Genomic DNA, 14,154 nt, shown 5'->3' on the forward strand with positions numbered 1-14,154 from the left:
TTTGGTATGTGGATCTTGTCCGGATGGCCTCTTGCCAACCGTGGACTCTTCCGTTAAGACCAGACCTTCTGTCGCAAGGTCCTTTTTTTCATCAGGATCTCAAATCCTTAAATTTAAAGGTATGGAGATTGAACGCTTGATTCTTGGTCAAAGAGGTTTCTTCTGTTAAGTGTGATCAGTCCACGGGTCATCATTACTTCTGGGATATTAACTGCTCCCCTACAGGAAGTGCAAGAGGATTCACCCAGCCGAGCTGCATATAGCTCCTCCCCTCTACGTCACTCCCAGTCATTCTCTTGCACCCAGCAACTAGATAGGTCGTGTGAGAGGACTATGGTGATTATACTTAGTTTTATATCTTCAATCAAAAGTTTGTTATTTTAAAATAGCACCGGAGTGTGTTATTACCTCTCTGGCAGAGTTTGAGGAAGAATCTACCAGAGTTTTGCTATGATTTTAGCCGGAGTAGTTAAGATCATATTGCTGTTCTCGGCCATCTGAGGAGTGAGGTAAACTTCAGATCAGGGGACAGCGGGCAGATGAATCTGCATAGAGGTATGTAGCAGTTTTTATTTTCTGACAATGGAATTGATGAGAAAATCCTGCCATACCGATATAATGTCATGTATGTATACTTTACACTTCAGTATTCTGGGAGAATGGTACTTCACTAGAATTACACTGTAAGAAAGACATAAAGCTGTTTAATAACTAGAGATTATGTTTAACGTTTTTGCTGGAATGTAAAATCGTTTTCATTTGCTGAGGTACTGAGTGAATAAATGTTTGGGCACCATTTTTCCACTTGGCAGTTGCTTAAATCTGTTTTTTCTGTCAGTTTCTGTTCTCCCTCACTGCTGTGTGTGTGGGGGAGGGGCGCTTTTACTATGCATCAAATATTTCAGTCAGCAACTCATTGTATTCCCTGCATGATCTGGTTCATCTCTACAGAGCTCAGGGGTCTTCAAAACTTATTTTGAGGGAGGTAATTTCTCTCAGCAGAGCTGTGAGAATTATAGTTTGACTGAAATAAAAACTTTTATTCTGTAATTTGTTTCCTGCTTTCAGAAATTGTTATCTTTGCTAATGGGATTAAACCTTTGCTAAAGAAAATGTTTGTTCAACAAGGTTTTATATTGCAACCCCTTGCTGCATTGCGCCGATCACGGCTGCAGCGGCATTCTGGATTGAGTCTCTGGAAGAGAACATTGGTTCAGCTACTCTGGACGACATTACGGACAGGCTTAGAGTCCTTAAACTAGCTAATTCATTCATTTCGGAGGCCGTAGTACATCTTACTAAACTTACGGCGAAGAATTCAGGATTCGCCATTCAGGCACGCAGGGCGCTGTGGCTAAAATCCTGGTCAGCTGATGTTACTTCTAAGTCTAAATTGCTTAATATACCTTTCAAAGGGCAGACCTTATTCGGGCCCGGGTTGAAAGAGATTATCGCTGACATTTCAGGAGGTAAAGGCCATGCCCTGCCTCAGGACAAAGCCAAAGCCAAGACTAGACAGTCTAGTTTTCGTTCCTTTCGTAATTTCAAAGCAGGAGCAGCATCAACTTCCTCTGCACCAAAACAGGAAGGAGCTGTTGCTCGCTACAGACAAGGCTGGAAACCTAACCAGTCCTGGAACAAGGGCAAGCAGACTAGGAAACCTGCTGCTGCCCCCAAAACAGCATGAATTGAGGGCCCCCGATCCGGGATCGGATCTAGTGGGGGGCAGACTTTCTCTCTTCGCCCAGGCTTGGGCAAGAGATGTTCAGGATCCCTGGGCGCTAGAGATAATATCTCAGGGATACCTTCTGGACTTCAAATACTCTCCTCCAAGAGAGAGATTTCATCTGTCAAGATTGTCAACAATCCAGACAAAGAAAGAGGCTTTTCTACGCTGCGTACAAGAGCTCTTGTTAATGGGAGTAATCCATCCAGTTCCACGATCGGAACAGGGACAGGGGTTTTACTCAAATCTGTTTGTGGTTCCCAAAAAAGAGGGAACTTTCAGACCAATCCTGGACTTAAAGATCCTAAACAAATTCCTAAGAGTTCCATCGTTCAAGATGGAGACTATTCGGACAATTTTACCTATGATCCAAGAGGGTCAGTACATGACCACTGTAGATTTAAAAGATGCTTACCTGCACATACCGATTCACAAAGATCATTACCGGTACCTAAGGTTTGCCTTCCTAGACAGGCATTACCAGTTTGTGGCTCTTCCATTCGGATTGGCTACAGCGCCAAGAATCTTCACAAAGGTTCTGGGTGCTCTTCTGGCGGTACTAAGACCGCGGGGAATCTCGGTAGCTCCATACCTAGACGACATTCTGATACAAGCTTCAAGCTTTCAAACTGCCAAATCTCATACAGAGTTAGTGCTGGCATTTCTAAGGTCACATGGATGGAGGGTGAACGAAAAGAAAAGTTCACTCGTTCCACTCACAAGAGTTCCCTTCCTGGGGACTCTTATAGATTCTGTAGAAATGAAGATTTACCTGACAGAGGACAGGCTATCAAGACTTCAAAGTGCTTGCCGCACTCTTCATTCCATTCAACACCCGTCAGTGGCTCAATGTATGGAGGTAATCGGCTTAATGGTAGCGGCAATGGACATAGTACCCTTTGCACGCTTACACCTCAGACCACTGCAACTGTGCATGCTAGGTCAGTGGAATGGGGATTACTCAGACTTATCCCCTTCTCTGAATCTGGATCAAGAGACCAGAAATTCTCTTCTATGGTGGCTTTCTCGGCCACACCTGTCCAGGGGGATGCCATTCAGCAGACCAGACTGGACAATTGTAACAACAGACGCCAGCCTTCTAGGTTGGGGTGCCGTCTGGAATTCCCTGAAGGCTCAGGGACTATGGAGTCAGGAGGAGAGTCTCCTGCCAATAAACATTCTGGAATTGAGAGCAGTTCTCAATGCCCTCCTGGCTTGGCCCCAGTTGACAACTCGGGGGTTCATCAGGTTTCAGTCGGACAACATCACGACTGTAGCTTACATCAACCATCAGGGAGGGACAAGAAGCTCCCTAGCTATGATGGAAGTATCAAAGATAATTCGCTGGGCAGAGTCTCACTCTTGCCACCTGTCAGCAATCCACATCCCGGTAGTGGAGAACTGGGAGGCGGATTTCTTAAGTCGTCAGACTTTTCATCCGGGGGAGTGGGAACTTCATCCGGAGGTCTTTGCCCAAATACTTCGACGTTGGGGCAAACCAGAGATAGATCTCATGGCGTCTCGACAGAACGCCAAGCTTCCTCGTTACGGGTCCAGATCCAGGGATCCAGGAGCAGTCCTGATAGATGCTCTGACAGCACCTTGGGACTTCAGGATGGCTTACGTGTTTCCACCCTTCCCGTTGCTTCCTCGATTGATAGCCAGAATCAAACAAGAGAGAGCATCAGTGATTCTAATAGCACCTGCGTGGCCACGCAGGACTTGGTATGCAGACCTGGTGGACATGTCATCCTGTCCGCCTTGGTCTCTACCTCTGAAACAGGACCTTCTGATACAGGATCCCTTCAAACATCAAAATCTAACTTCTCTGAAGCTGACTGCTTGGAAATTGAACGCTTAATTTTATCAAGACGTGGGTTTTCTGAGTCAGTTATTAGTACCTTAATACAGACTAGGAAACCTGTTACCAGAAAGATTTACCATAAGATATGGCGTAAATACCTACATTGGTGTGAATCCAAAGGTTACTCTTGGAGTAAGGTTAGGATTCCTAGGATATTGTCTTTTCTACAAGAAGGTTTAGAAAAGGGTTTATCTGCTAGTTCATTAAAGGGACAGATCTCAGCTCTGTCCATTCTGTTACACAAACGTCTGTCAGAAGTTCCTGACGTCCAGGCTTTTTGTCAGGCTTTGGCCAGGATTAAGCCTGTGTTTAAAACTGTTGCTCCACCATGGAGTTTAAACCTTGTTCTTAATGTTTTACAGGGCGTTCCGTTTGAACCCCTTCATTCCATTGATATAAAGTTGTTATCTTGGGAAGTTCTATTTTTAATGGCTATTTCCTCGGCTCGAAGAGTCTCTGAATTATCAGCCTTACATTGTGATTCTCCTTATTTGATTTTTCATTCGGATAAGGTAGTCCTGCGTACTAAACCTGGGTTCTTACCTAAGGTAGTTACTAACAGGAATATCAATCAAGAGATTGTTGTTCCTTCTTTATGCCCAAATCCTTCTTCAAAGAAGGAACGTCTACTGCACAACCTGGATGTAGTCCGGGCTCTAAAATTTTACTTGCAGGCAACTAAGGAATTCCGACAAACGTCTTCTCTGTTTGTCATTTACTCTGGGCAGAGGAGAGGTCAAAAAGCTTCCGCTACCTCTTTCTTTTTGGCTTCGTAGCATAATTCGTTTAGCTTATGAGACTGCTGGACAGCAGCCCCCTGAAAGAATTACAGCTCATTCTACTAGAGCTGTGGCTTCCACTTGGGCCTTCAAGAATGAGGCCTCTGTTGAACTGATTTGCAAGGCTGCAACTTGGTCTTCGCTTCATATTTTTTCCAAATTTTACAAATTTGACACCTTTGCTTCATCGGAGGCTATTTTTGGGAGAAAGGTTCTTCAGGCAGTGGTTCCTTCTGTATAAAGAGTCTGCCTATCCCTCCCGTCATCCGTGTACTTTTGCTTTGGTATTGGTATCCCAGAAGTAATGATGACCCGTGGACTGATCACACTTAACAGAAGAAAACATAATTTATGCTTACCTGATAAATTCCTTTCTTCTGTAGTGTGATCAGTCCACGGCCCGCCCTGTTTTTAAGGCAGGTAAATATTTTTTAATTTATACTCCAGTCACCACTTCACCCTTGGCTTTTCCTTTCTCGTTGGTCCTTGGTCGAATGACTGGGAGTGACGTAGAGGGGAGGAGCTATATGCAGCTCTGCTGGGTGAATCCTCTTGCACTTCCTGTAGGGGAGCAGTTAATATCCCAGAAGTAATGATGACCCGTGGACTGATCACACTACAGAAGAAAGGAATTTATCAGGTAAGCATAAATTATGTTTTCTCTGACTCTGTGATTAATACTATGTTACAGGCTCGTAAATCTGTATCTAGAGAGATATATTATAGAGTCTGGAAGACTTATATTTCTTGGTGTCTTTCTCATCATTTTTCTTGGCATTCTTTTAGAATTCCGAGAATTTTACAGTTTCTTCAGGATGGTTTAGATAAAGGTTTGTCCGCAAGTTCCTTGAAAGGACAAATCTCTGCTCTTTCTGTTCTTTTTCACAGAAAGATTGCTAATCTTCCTGATATTCATTGTTTTGTACAAGCTTTGGCTCGTATAAAACCTGTCATTAAGTCAATTTCTCCTCCTTGGAGTTTGAATTTGGTTCTGGGGGCTCTTCAGGCTCCTCCTTTTGAACCCATGCATTCATTGGACAATAAATTACTTTCTTGGAAAGTTTTGTTCCTTTTGGCGATCTCTTCTGCCAGAAGAGTCTCTGAATTATCTGCTCTTTCTTGTGAGTCTCCTTTTCTGATTTTTCATCAGGATAAGGCGGTGTTGCAAACTTCTTTTGAATTTTTACCTAAGGTTGTGAATTCCAACAACATTAGTAGAGAAATTGTGGTTCCTTCATTATGTCCTAATCCTAAGAATTCTAAGGAGAAATCGTTGCATTCTTTGGATGTTGTTAGAGCTTTGAAATATTATGTTGAAGCTACTAAGTCCTTCCGAAAGACTTCTAGTCTATTTGTTATCTTTTCCGGTTCTAGAAAAGGCCAGAAAGCTTCTGCCATTTCTTTGGCATCTTGGTTAAGAACTTTGATTCATCATGCCTATGTCGAGTCGGGTAGAACTCCGCCTCAAAGGATTACAGCTCATTCTACTAGGTCAGTTTCTACTTCCTGGGCGTTTAGGAATGAAGCTTCGGTTGATCAGATTTGCAAAGCAGCAACTTGGTCCTCTTTGCATACTTTTACTAAATTCTACCATTTTGATGTGTTTTCTTCTTCTGAAGCAGTTTTTGGTAGAAAAGTACTTCAGGCAGCGGTTTCAGTTTGAATCTTCTGCTTATGTTTTCATTAAACTTTATTTTTGGGTGTGGATTATTTTCAGCAGGAATTGGCTGTCTTTATTTTATCCCTCCCTCTCTAGTGACTCTTGCGTGGAAAGATCCACATCTTGGGTAGTCATTATCCCATACGTCACTAGCTCATGGACTCTTGCTAATTACATGAAAGAAAACATAATTTATGTAAGAACTTACCTGATAAATTCATTTCTTTCATATTAGCAAGAGTCCATGAGGCCCACCCTTTTTGTGGTGGTTATGATTTTTTTGTATAAAGCACAATTATTCCAATTCCTTATTTTATATGCTTTCGCACTTTTTTCTTGTCACCCCACTTCTTGGCTATTCGTTAAACTGATTTGTGGGTGTGGTGAGGGGTGTATTTATAGGCATTTTGAGGTTTGGGAAACTTTGCCCCTCCTGGTAGGAATGTATATCCCATACGTCACTAGCTCATGGACTCTTGCTAATATGAAAGAAATGAATTTATCAGGTAAGTTCTTACATAAATTATGTTTTTTCTGGATAAAGTATTGCAGCCATTTGTCAAAAAAGCAACCTCATATGTCAGGGATACTAATGATTTCCTATCTAAGCTGAAAGATCTTGGATATGTAGGGGAAAAAAGTTTAACACAGCAAAGTGTAAAATAATGCATTTAGGGAAGAAAAATCCAAATGTTAATTACAGACTCAATGACACTTTACTGACGGTTACAGACGAGGAACAGGACTTGGGAATTATTATTTCAGATGATTTAAAACTTAGTAAACAATGTAGTAATGCAGCGAGTAAGGCTAGCAGAATGCTTGGATGTATTGGTAGAGGTATTTGCAGCAGAAATAGTAAGGTTCTTATGCCACTTTATAGATCATTAGTTAGGCCTCATCTTGAGTATTGTGTGCAGTTCTGGAGACCATATCTTCAGAAGGATATTAACAAACTTAAATCTGTGCAAAGGAGGGCTACCAAAATGGTACATGGTCTAAAAAATAAAACTTACCAGGATAGGCTCAATGACCTAAATATGTATAGCTTAGAGGAGAGAAGGGAAAGAGGTGATATGATAGCAACTTTCAAGTACATTAAAGGGTTTAGTAAAACTGAGGCTGTGGGTATTTTACATAAAATGGAAAATTCAAGAACAAGGGGTCATGAGCTCAAGCTAAAGGGTAGTAGATTCAGGAGTAATTTGAGGAAGCACTTCTTTACAGAAAGAGTGATTGATTTATGGAATAAACTTCCTCAAGAGGGAGTAGCAACAAACACTGTGGGGGACTTTAAAAATGCATGGGACAAGCATAGGGCTATCCTACGAACTAGATAAGTTTATACTGTTAGGTAAGGTCGGGCAGACTTGCTGGGCCTATGGCTCTTATCTGCCGTCAATATCTATGTTTCTATGTTTCTATGTATTCTATTTACTTTAGATGTCTCCAGCTTATATACCTCTATAAAACACACTAGTGGGATTTCAGCTGTAGAAAATGTCCTTAGATCTACCAGTGACCATACCATGGTGGAGATTGATTTTTTGATTGAGTTACTTTCTATTACACTGTATCATAATTATTTTTTATTTGGAGATACATATTATTTACAGAGACAGGGGACGGCAACGGGCTCCAACGTCGCCCCCACATACGCCAACATTTTCATGAATAGCTTTGAGGAATACTATGTATTTACTCATCCTTTGTTTCAACGCTATGGCGCCTCCTGGTGGAGATATATTGATGATGAGTTTGGTGTGTGGGGGGGCGACGTTGGTAGCCTCTTGTCTTTTATACAGGATTTAAACAATTCAGTTACAGGACTCAAATTCACGTTAAATATGAATGATATAGGTAGTGAATACCTGGATACATTTGTATATAATAAGGAAGGATTTTTGAACACAGATCTTTAGGACAGATGGCTAATAAATTTATAGAGAGAAATTATTCACCTACATTAATTTTGAATCAATTGGATGCTATCATTAAGGACACTGACATTGTAAAGAAAACACAAAAACAAGAATCAAATCGTATAATATTTGTTACACAATTTAACAGACTAAGAAATAAAATAATGGGCATTCTAAAGAAAAACTGGCATATTTTGAGGGATTGCAATCCAGAAGTTATTGAGTTTAAGGAGTCCCCAATGGTAGCTTATAGGAGAAATAGGAGTATCAAGGATATGTTGGTGCATTCAGACATTGGTAGCCACAGACAAGAAAGCCAAAGAACTATTGGCCCTAAAAGATATGGTTGCTACCCATGTCTGAGTTGCAGCAATTGCAGCTCTATGATAAAGGGGGAACACTTTTACCATCCCACCAATCGGGAAAAAAATTAACATTAACAAATATTTAAGCTGCAGGTCTACATACTGTGTTGATCTTATCAAAAGCCCTTGTGGCCAAATTTATATTGGCGAGACCTGTAGAGAGGTAAGGGAGAGGATAACTGAACATTAATCTAACATAAGATGTAAGAACAAAGAAGCTCCAGTTTCCTCTCACTTCCTCTCTATGGGTCATAATATTAGCCAACTTAGGTTTCAAATCTTAGAGCAGGTTGATAGGCCCAGACGAGGTGGAGATAGGGAGCAGTTACTAAAAACCAGGGAAATGTTTTGGATATATAAATTGGAATCAATGAGGCCAAAAGGAATGAACAAAGATTTTTATTGGAGTCTTTTTTTTCTAGAAGAAAATTGTATACTATAAAGATAAACTTATTGGATTGATATGTTTAAATAACATAGAGTTGTGTCAAATGTACTATATAGTGGTTGTGCATATTACCTCTTTTTAATTATATGTACATGGGTTTTAAATTATGTTTTTTTTAAGGAAATGTTTTGTGTGAATATTTATTCACCCCCTGTGCTGAATTTGGAATACATTGAATTTTTTGTATCCACAAGATGGCACTGTTGTGCAATCAATTCAGCACAGGAAGATGAATAACAGGTGAGGGTATATAAAGGCATTTACCTGTGTATGTTCAATTATACATGACTAAGAGCCTGCTGAGGCTTGTCTATTGCTGAGGACCCTATGTGAAATAAAGGTTTTTTAAAGAATTCTTGGTGGCTGGAATATATTTTGTCCTTTTGCAGACTGTCAGTTTCATATCTGGGAAATGCATTTTTAGGAAAAATTATTTCTTACCTGGGGTATAGTCTTTTTTTTTTTTTTCAATTGACTGTAATTTTAAATTTGCGGGCAGAATTAGGCTCGCGAGGACGCGAAATGCCAAAGTATATTGCGTCATTTTTGGTGCAAGATTTTTTGGTGCGAAGTTACGTTCGATGACGTAAGTCATCGATGATGCAAGTGTGTCATTTCCGGATGTTGTTAGCGCCAAAATTTTTTATCTGTTTGTGCGTCATACTTGGCGCCCAATATTTTCATTATTTAAAATCCCATTCCTCTTGCCTTTTTTCTCTATCAGTGAAACTGCCATATTATATGTTGTTTTTTCTCTTACATTTGCAAGATGTCTCAATCTGATCCTGTCTCAGAAATCACTGTTGGAACCCTGCTGGCTGATAACAGTTCTACCAAAGCTAAGTACATTTGTTGTAATCTTGTGGAGATTATATCTCCAGCTGTGGTTTGTAATAGTTGTCAAGATAAACTTTTACATGCAGAAAATGTGTCCATCAGTAATAATACATTGCCTGTTGCTGTTCCTTTAACATCTAATGCACAAGATATACCTGTGAATTTATAAGAATTTATTGCTGATTCTATTCAGAAGGCTTTGTCTGCCATCCCGCCTTCTAATAAATGTAAAGGTCTTTTAAAACGTCTAAAGTTGATGAAATTTCAAATGACCAACAACATACTGAATTATCCTCATCTGTTGAGGATCTATCTGATTCAGAAGATCCTTCCTCAGATATTGACACTGACAAATCTACTTATTTTTCTCTTGTTAAGTGTAGTCAGTCCACGGGTCATCCATTACTTATGGGATTATATCTCCTTCCCAACAGGAAGTTGCAAGAGGATCACCCAAGCAGAGCTGCTATATAGCTCCTCCCCTCACACGTCATACCCAGTCATTCTCTTGCAACTCAACATAGATAGGTCGTTGTGAGAGGTCTGTGGTGTTTTTTAAACTTAGTTTATGTCTTCAATCAAAAGTTTGTTATTTTAAATGGCACCGGAGTGTGCTGTTTGTTCTCAGGCAGTATTAGAAGAAGAATCTGCCTGCGTTTTCTATGATCTTAGCAGAAGTAACTAAGATCCACTGGCTGTTTCTCGCACATTCTGAGGAGTGAGGTAACTTCAGAAAGGGGAATAGCATGCGGGGCCCCCCTGCAAACGAGGTATGTGCAGTAAATTATTTTTCTAAGGAATGGAATTGACTAGAAAATACTGCTGTTACCAATGTAATGTAAGTACAGCCTTGAATGCAGTGGTAGCGACTGGTATTAGGCTGATGAGTGTACGTGCACTGAAGTATTTTTCTAGGAAATGGAATTTGACTAAGAAAATACTGTTAATGCTGAAGTAATGTTTGAGCCTTAACTGCAGTAAAAGCGACTGGTAACAGGCTTATTAATAACACTTCATAATCTTTAAATGTTCAAAACGTTTACTGGCATGTTAATCGTTTTTTGTGAGGTACTTGGTGATAAAACTTATTGGGGCATGATTTTTCCACATGGCTAACGTTGATTTCTGCATAGAAACAGTTAACTGAGATTTCCCACTGTTGTAATATGAGAGGGAGGGGTCTATTTTAGCGCTTTTGTTGCGCAGTAAAAATTCAGTCAGTCTTCCTACTTCAGCCTCCATGATCCAGGACGTCCCTAGAGAGCTCAGGGGTCTTCAAAATTCATTTTGAGGGGGGTAATCAGTCACAGCAGACCTGTGATAGTGTGTTTGACTGTGATAAAAACTTTCGGCTAGATTTGGAGTTTGGCGGCCAAGGGGGTGCGTTAGCTACGCAGGCTTTTTTCTGGCCGCACCATAAAATTAACTCTGGTATTGAGAGTCCAAAAAAATGCTGCGTTAGGCTCCAAAAAAGGAGCGTAGAGCATTTTTACCGCAAATGCAACTCTCGATACCAGAGTTGCTTACGGACGCGGCCAGCCTCAAAAACGTGCTCGTGCACGATTCCCCCATAGGAAACAATGGGGCTGTTTGAGCTGAAAAAAAACCTAACACCTGCAAAAAAAAACGCGTTCCAGCTCCTAACGCAGCCCCATTGTTTGCTATGGGGAAACACTTCCTACGTCTGCACCTAACACTCTAACATGTACCCCGAGTCTAAACACCCCTAACCTTACACTTATTAACCCCTAATCTGCCGCCCCCTGCATTATATTATTAACCCCTAATCTGCCGCTCCGTAAACCGCCGCTACTTACATTATCCCTATGTACCCCTAATCTGCTGCCCCTAACACCGCCGACCCCTATATTATATTTATTAACCCCTAATCTGCCCTCCCTAACATCGCCGACACCTAACTTCAATTATTAACCCCTAATCTGCCGACCGGATCTCACCGCTACTATAATAAATGTATTAACCCCTAAAGCTAAGTCTAACCCTAACACTAACACCCCCCTAAGTTAAATATAATTTAAATCTAACGAAATTAATTAACTCTTATTAAATAAATTATTCCTATTTAAAGCTAAATACTTACCTGTAAAATAAATCCTAATATAGCTACAATATAAATTATAATTACATTGTAGCTATTTTAGGATTAATATTTATTTTACAGGCAACTTTGTAATTATTTTAACCAGGTACAATAGCTATTAAATAGTTAAGAACTATTTAATAGTTACCTAGTTAAAATAATAACAAAATTACCTGTAAAATAAATCCTAACCTAAGTTACAATTAAACCTAACACTATACCATCATTAAATTAATTAAATAAAATACCTACAATTACCTACAATAAAACCTAACACTACACTATCAATAAATAAATTAAATACAATTCCTACAAATAACTACAATGAAATAAACTAACTTAAGTACAAAAAATAAAAAAGAACTAAGTTACAAAAAATAAAAAAATATTTACAAACATAAGAAAAATATTACAACAATTTTAAACTAATTACACCTACTCTAAGCCCCCTAATAAAATAACAAAGACCCCCAAAATAAAAAAATGCCCTACCCTATTCTAAATTAATAAAGTTAAAAGCTCTTTTACCTTACCAGCCCTGAACAGGGCCCTTTGCGGGGCATGCCCCAAGAAATTCAGCTCTTTTGCCTGTAAAAAAAAACATACAATACCCCCCCCCCAACATTACAACCCACCACCCACATACCCCTAATCTAACCCAAACCCCCCTTAAATAAACCTAACACTAAGCCCCTGAAGATCTTCCTACCTTGTCTTCACCTCACCAGGTATCACTGATCCGTCCTGGCTCCAAAATCTTCATCCAACCCAAGCGGGGGTTGGCGATCCATCATCCGGTGCTGAAGAGGTCCAGAAGAGGCTCCAAAGTCTTCCTCCTATCCGGCAAGAAGAGGACATCCGGACCGGCAAACATCTTCATCCAAGCGGCATCTTCTATCTTCTTCCATCCGGTGCGGAGCGGGTCCATCTTGAAGCAGCCGACGCGGATCCATCCTCTTCTTCCGGCGTCTCCCGACGAATGCCGGTTCCTTTAAGGGACGTCATCCAAGATGGCGTCCCTCGAATTCCGATTGGCTGATAGGATTCTATCAGCCAATCGGAATTAAGGTAGGAATATTCTGATTGGCTGATGGAATCAGCCAATCAGAATCAAGTTCAATCCGATTGGCTGATCCAATCAGCCAATCAGATTGAGCTTGCATTCTATTGGCTGATCGGAACAGCCAATAGAATGCGAGCTCAATCTGATTGGCTGATTGGATCAGCCAATCGGATTGAACTTGATTCTGATTGGCTGATTCCATCAGCCAATCAGAATATTCTTACCTTAATTCCGATTGGCTGATAGAATCCTATCAGCCAATCGGAATTCGAGGGACGCCATCTTGGATGACGTCCCTTAAAGGAACAGTCATTCGTCGGGAGACGCCGGAAGAAGAGGATGGATCCGCGTCGGCTGCTTCAAGATGGACCCGCTCCGCACCGGATGGAAGAAGATAGAAGATGCCGCTTGGATGTAGATGTTTGCCGGTCCGGATGTCCTCTTCTTGCCGGATAGGAGGAAGACTTTGGAGCCTCTTCTGGACCTCTTCAGCACCGGATGATGGATCGCCAACCCCCGCTTGGGTTGGATGAAGATTTTGGAGCCAGGACGGATCGGTAATACCTGGCGAGGTGAAGACAAGGTAGGAAGATCTTCAGGGGCTTAGTGTTAGGTTTATTTAAGGGGGGTTTGGGTTAGATTAGGGGTATGTGGGTGGTGGGTTGTAATGTTGGGGGGGGGGTATTGTATGTTTTTTTTTACAGGCAAAAGAGCTGAATTTCTTGGGGCATGCCCCGCAAAGGGCCCTGTTCAGGGCTGGTAAGGTAAAAGAGCTTTTAACTTTATTAATTTAGAATAGGGTAGGGCATTTTTTTATTTTGGGGGTCTTTGTTATTTTATTAGGGGGCTTAGAGTAGGTGTAATTAGTTTAAAATTGTTGTAATATTTTTCTTATGTTTGTAAATATTTTTTTATTTTTTGTAACTTAGTTCTTTTTTATTTTTTGTACTTTAGTTAGTTTATTTCATTGTAGTTATTTGTAGGAATTGTATTTAATGTATTTATTGATAGTGTAGTGTTAGGTTTAATTGTAGATAATTATAGGTATTTTATTTAATTTATTTATTGATAGTGTAGTGTTAGGTTTAATTGTAACTTAGGTTAGGATTTATTTTACAGGTAAATTTGTAATTATTTTAACTATTTTAGCTATTAAATAGTTCTTAACTATTTAATAGCTATTGTTCCTGGTTAAAATAAATACAAAGTTACCTGTAAAATAAATATTAATCCTAAAATAGCTATAATATAATTATAATTTATATTGTAGCTATATTAGGATTTATTTTACAGGTAAGTATTTAGCTTTAAATAGGAATAATTTATTTAATAAGAGTTAATTAATTTCGTTAGATTTAAATTATATTTAATTTAGGGGGGTGTTAGTGT

General features: G+C 40.0%; 1 protein-coding gene across 1 annotated transcript in view; it reads left to right on the forward strand.

The window, feature by feature from the left end:
- STK36 (serine/threonine kinase 36) overlaps nt 1-14,154 on the forward strand; it is a 707,870-nt gene that overhangs the window by 232,921 nt on the left and 460,795 nt on the right. The gene's annotated exons all lie outside the window — the stretch shown is intronic.

This window comes from Bombina bombina, chromosome 11, assembly GCF_027579735.1.
Source record: "Bombina bombina isolate aBomBom1 chromosome 11, aBomBom1.pri, whole genome shotgun sequence".
Classification (NCBI taxonomy): domain Eukaryota; kingdom Metazoa; phylum Chordata; class Amphibia; order Anura; family Bombinatoridae; genus Bombina; species Bombina bombina.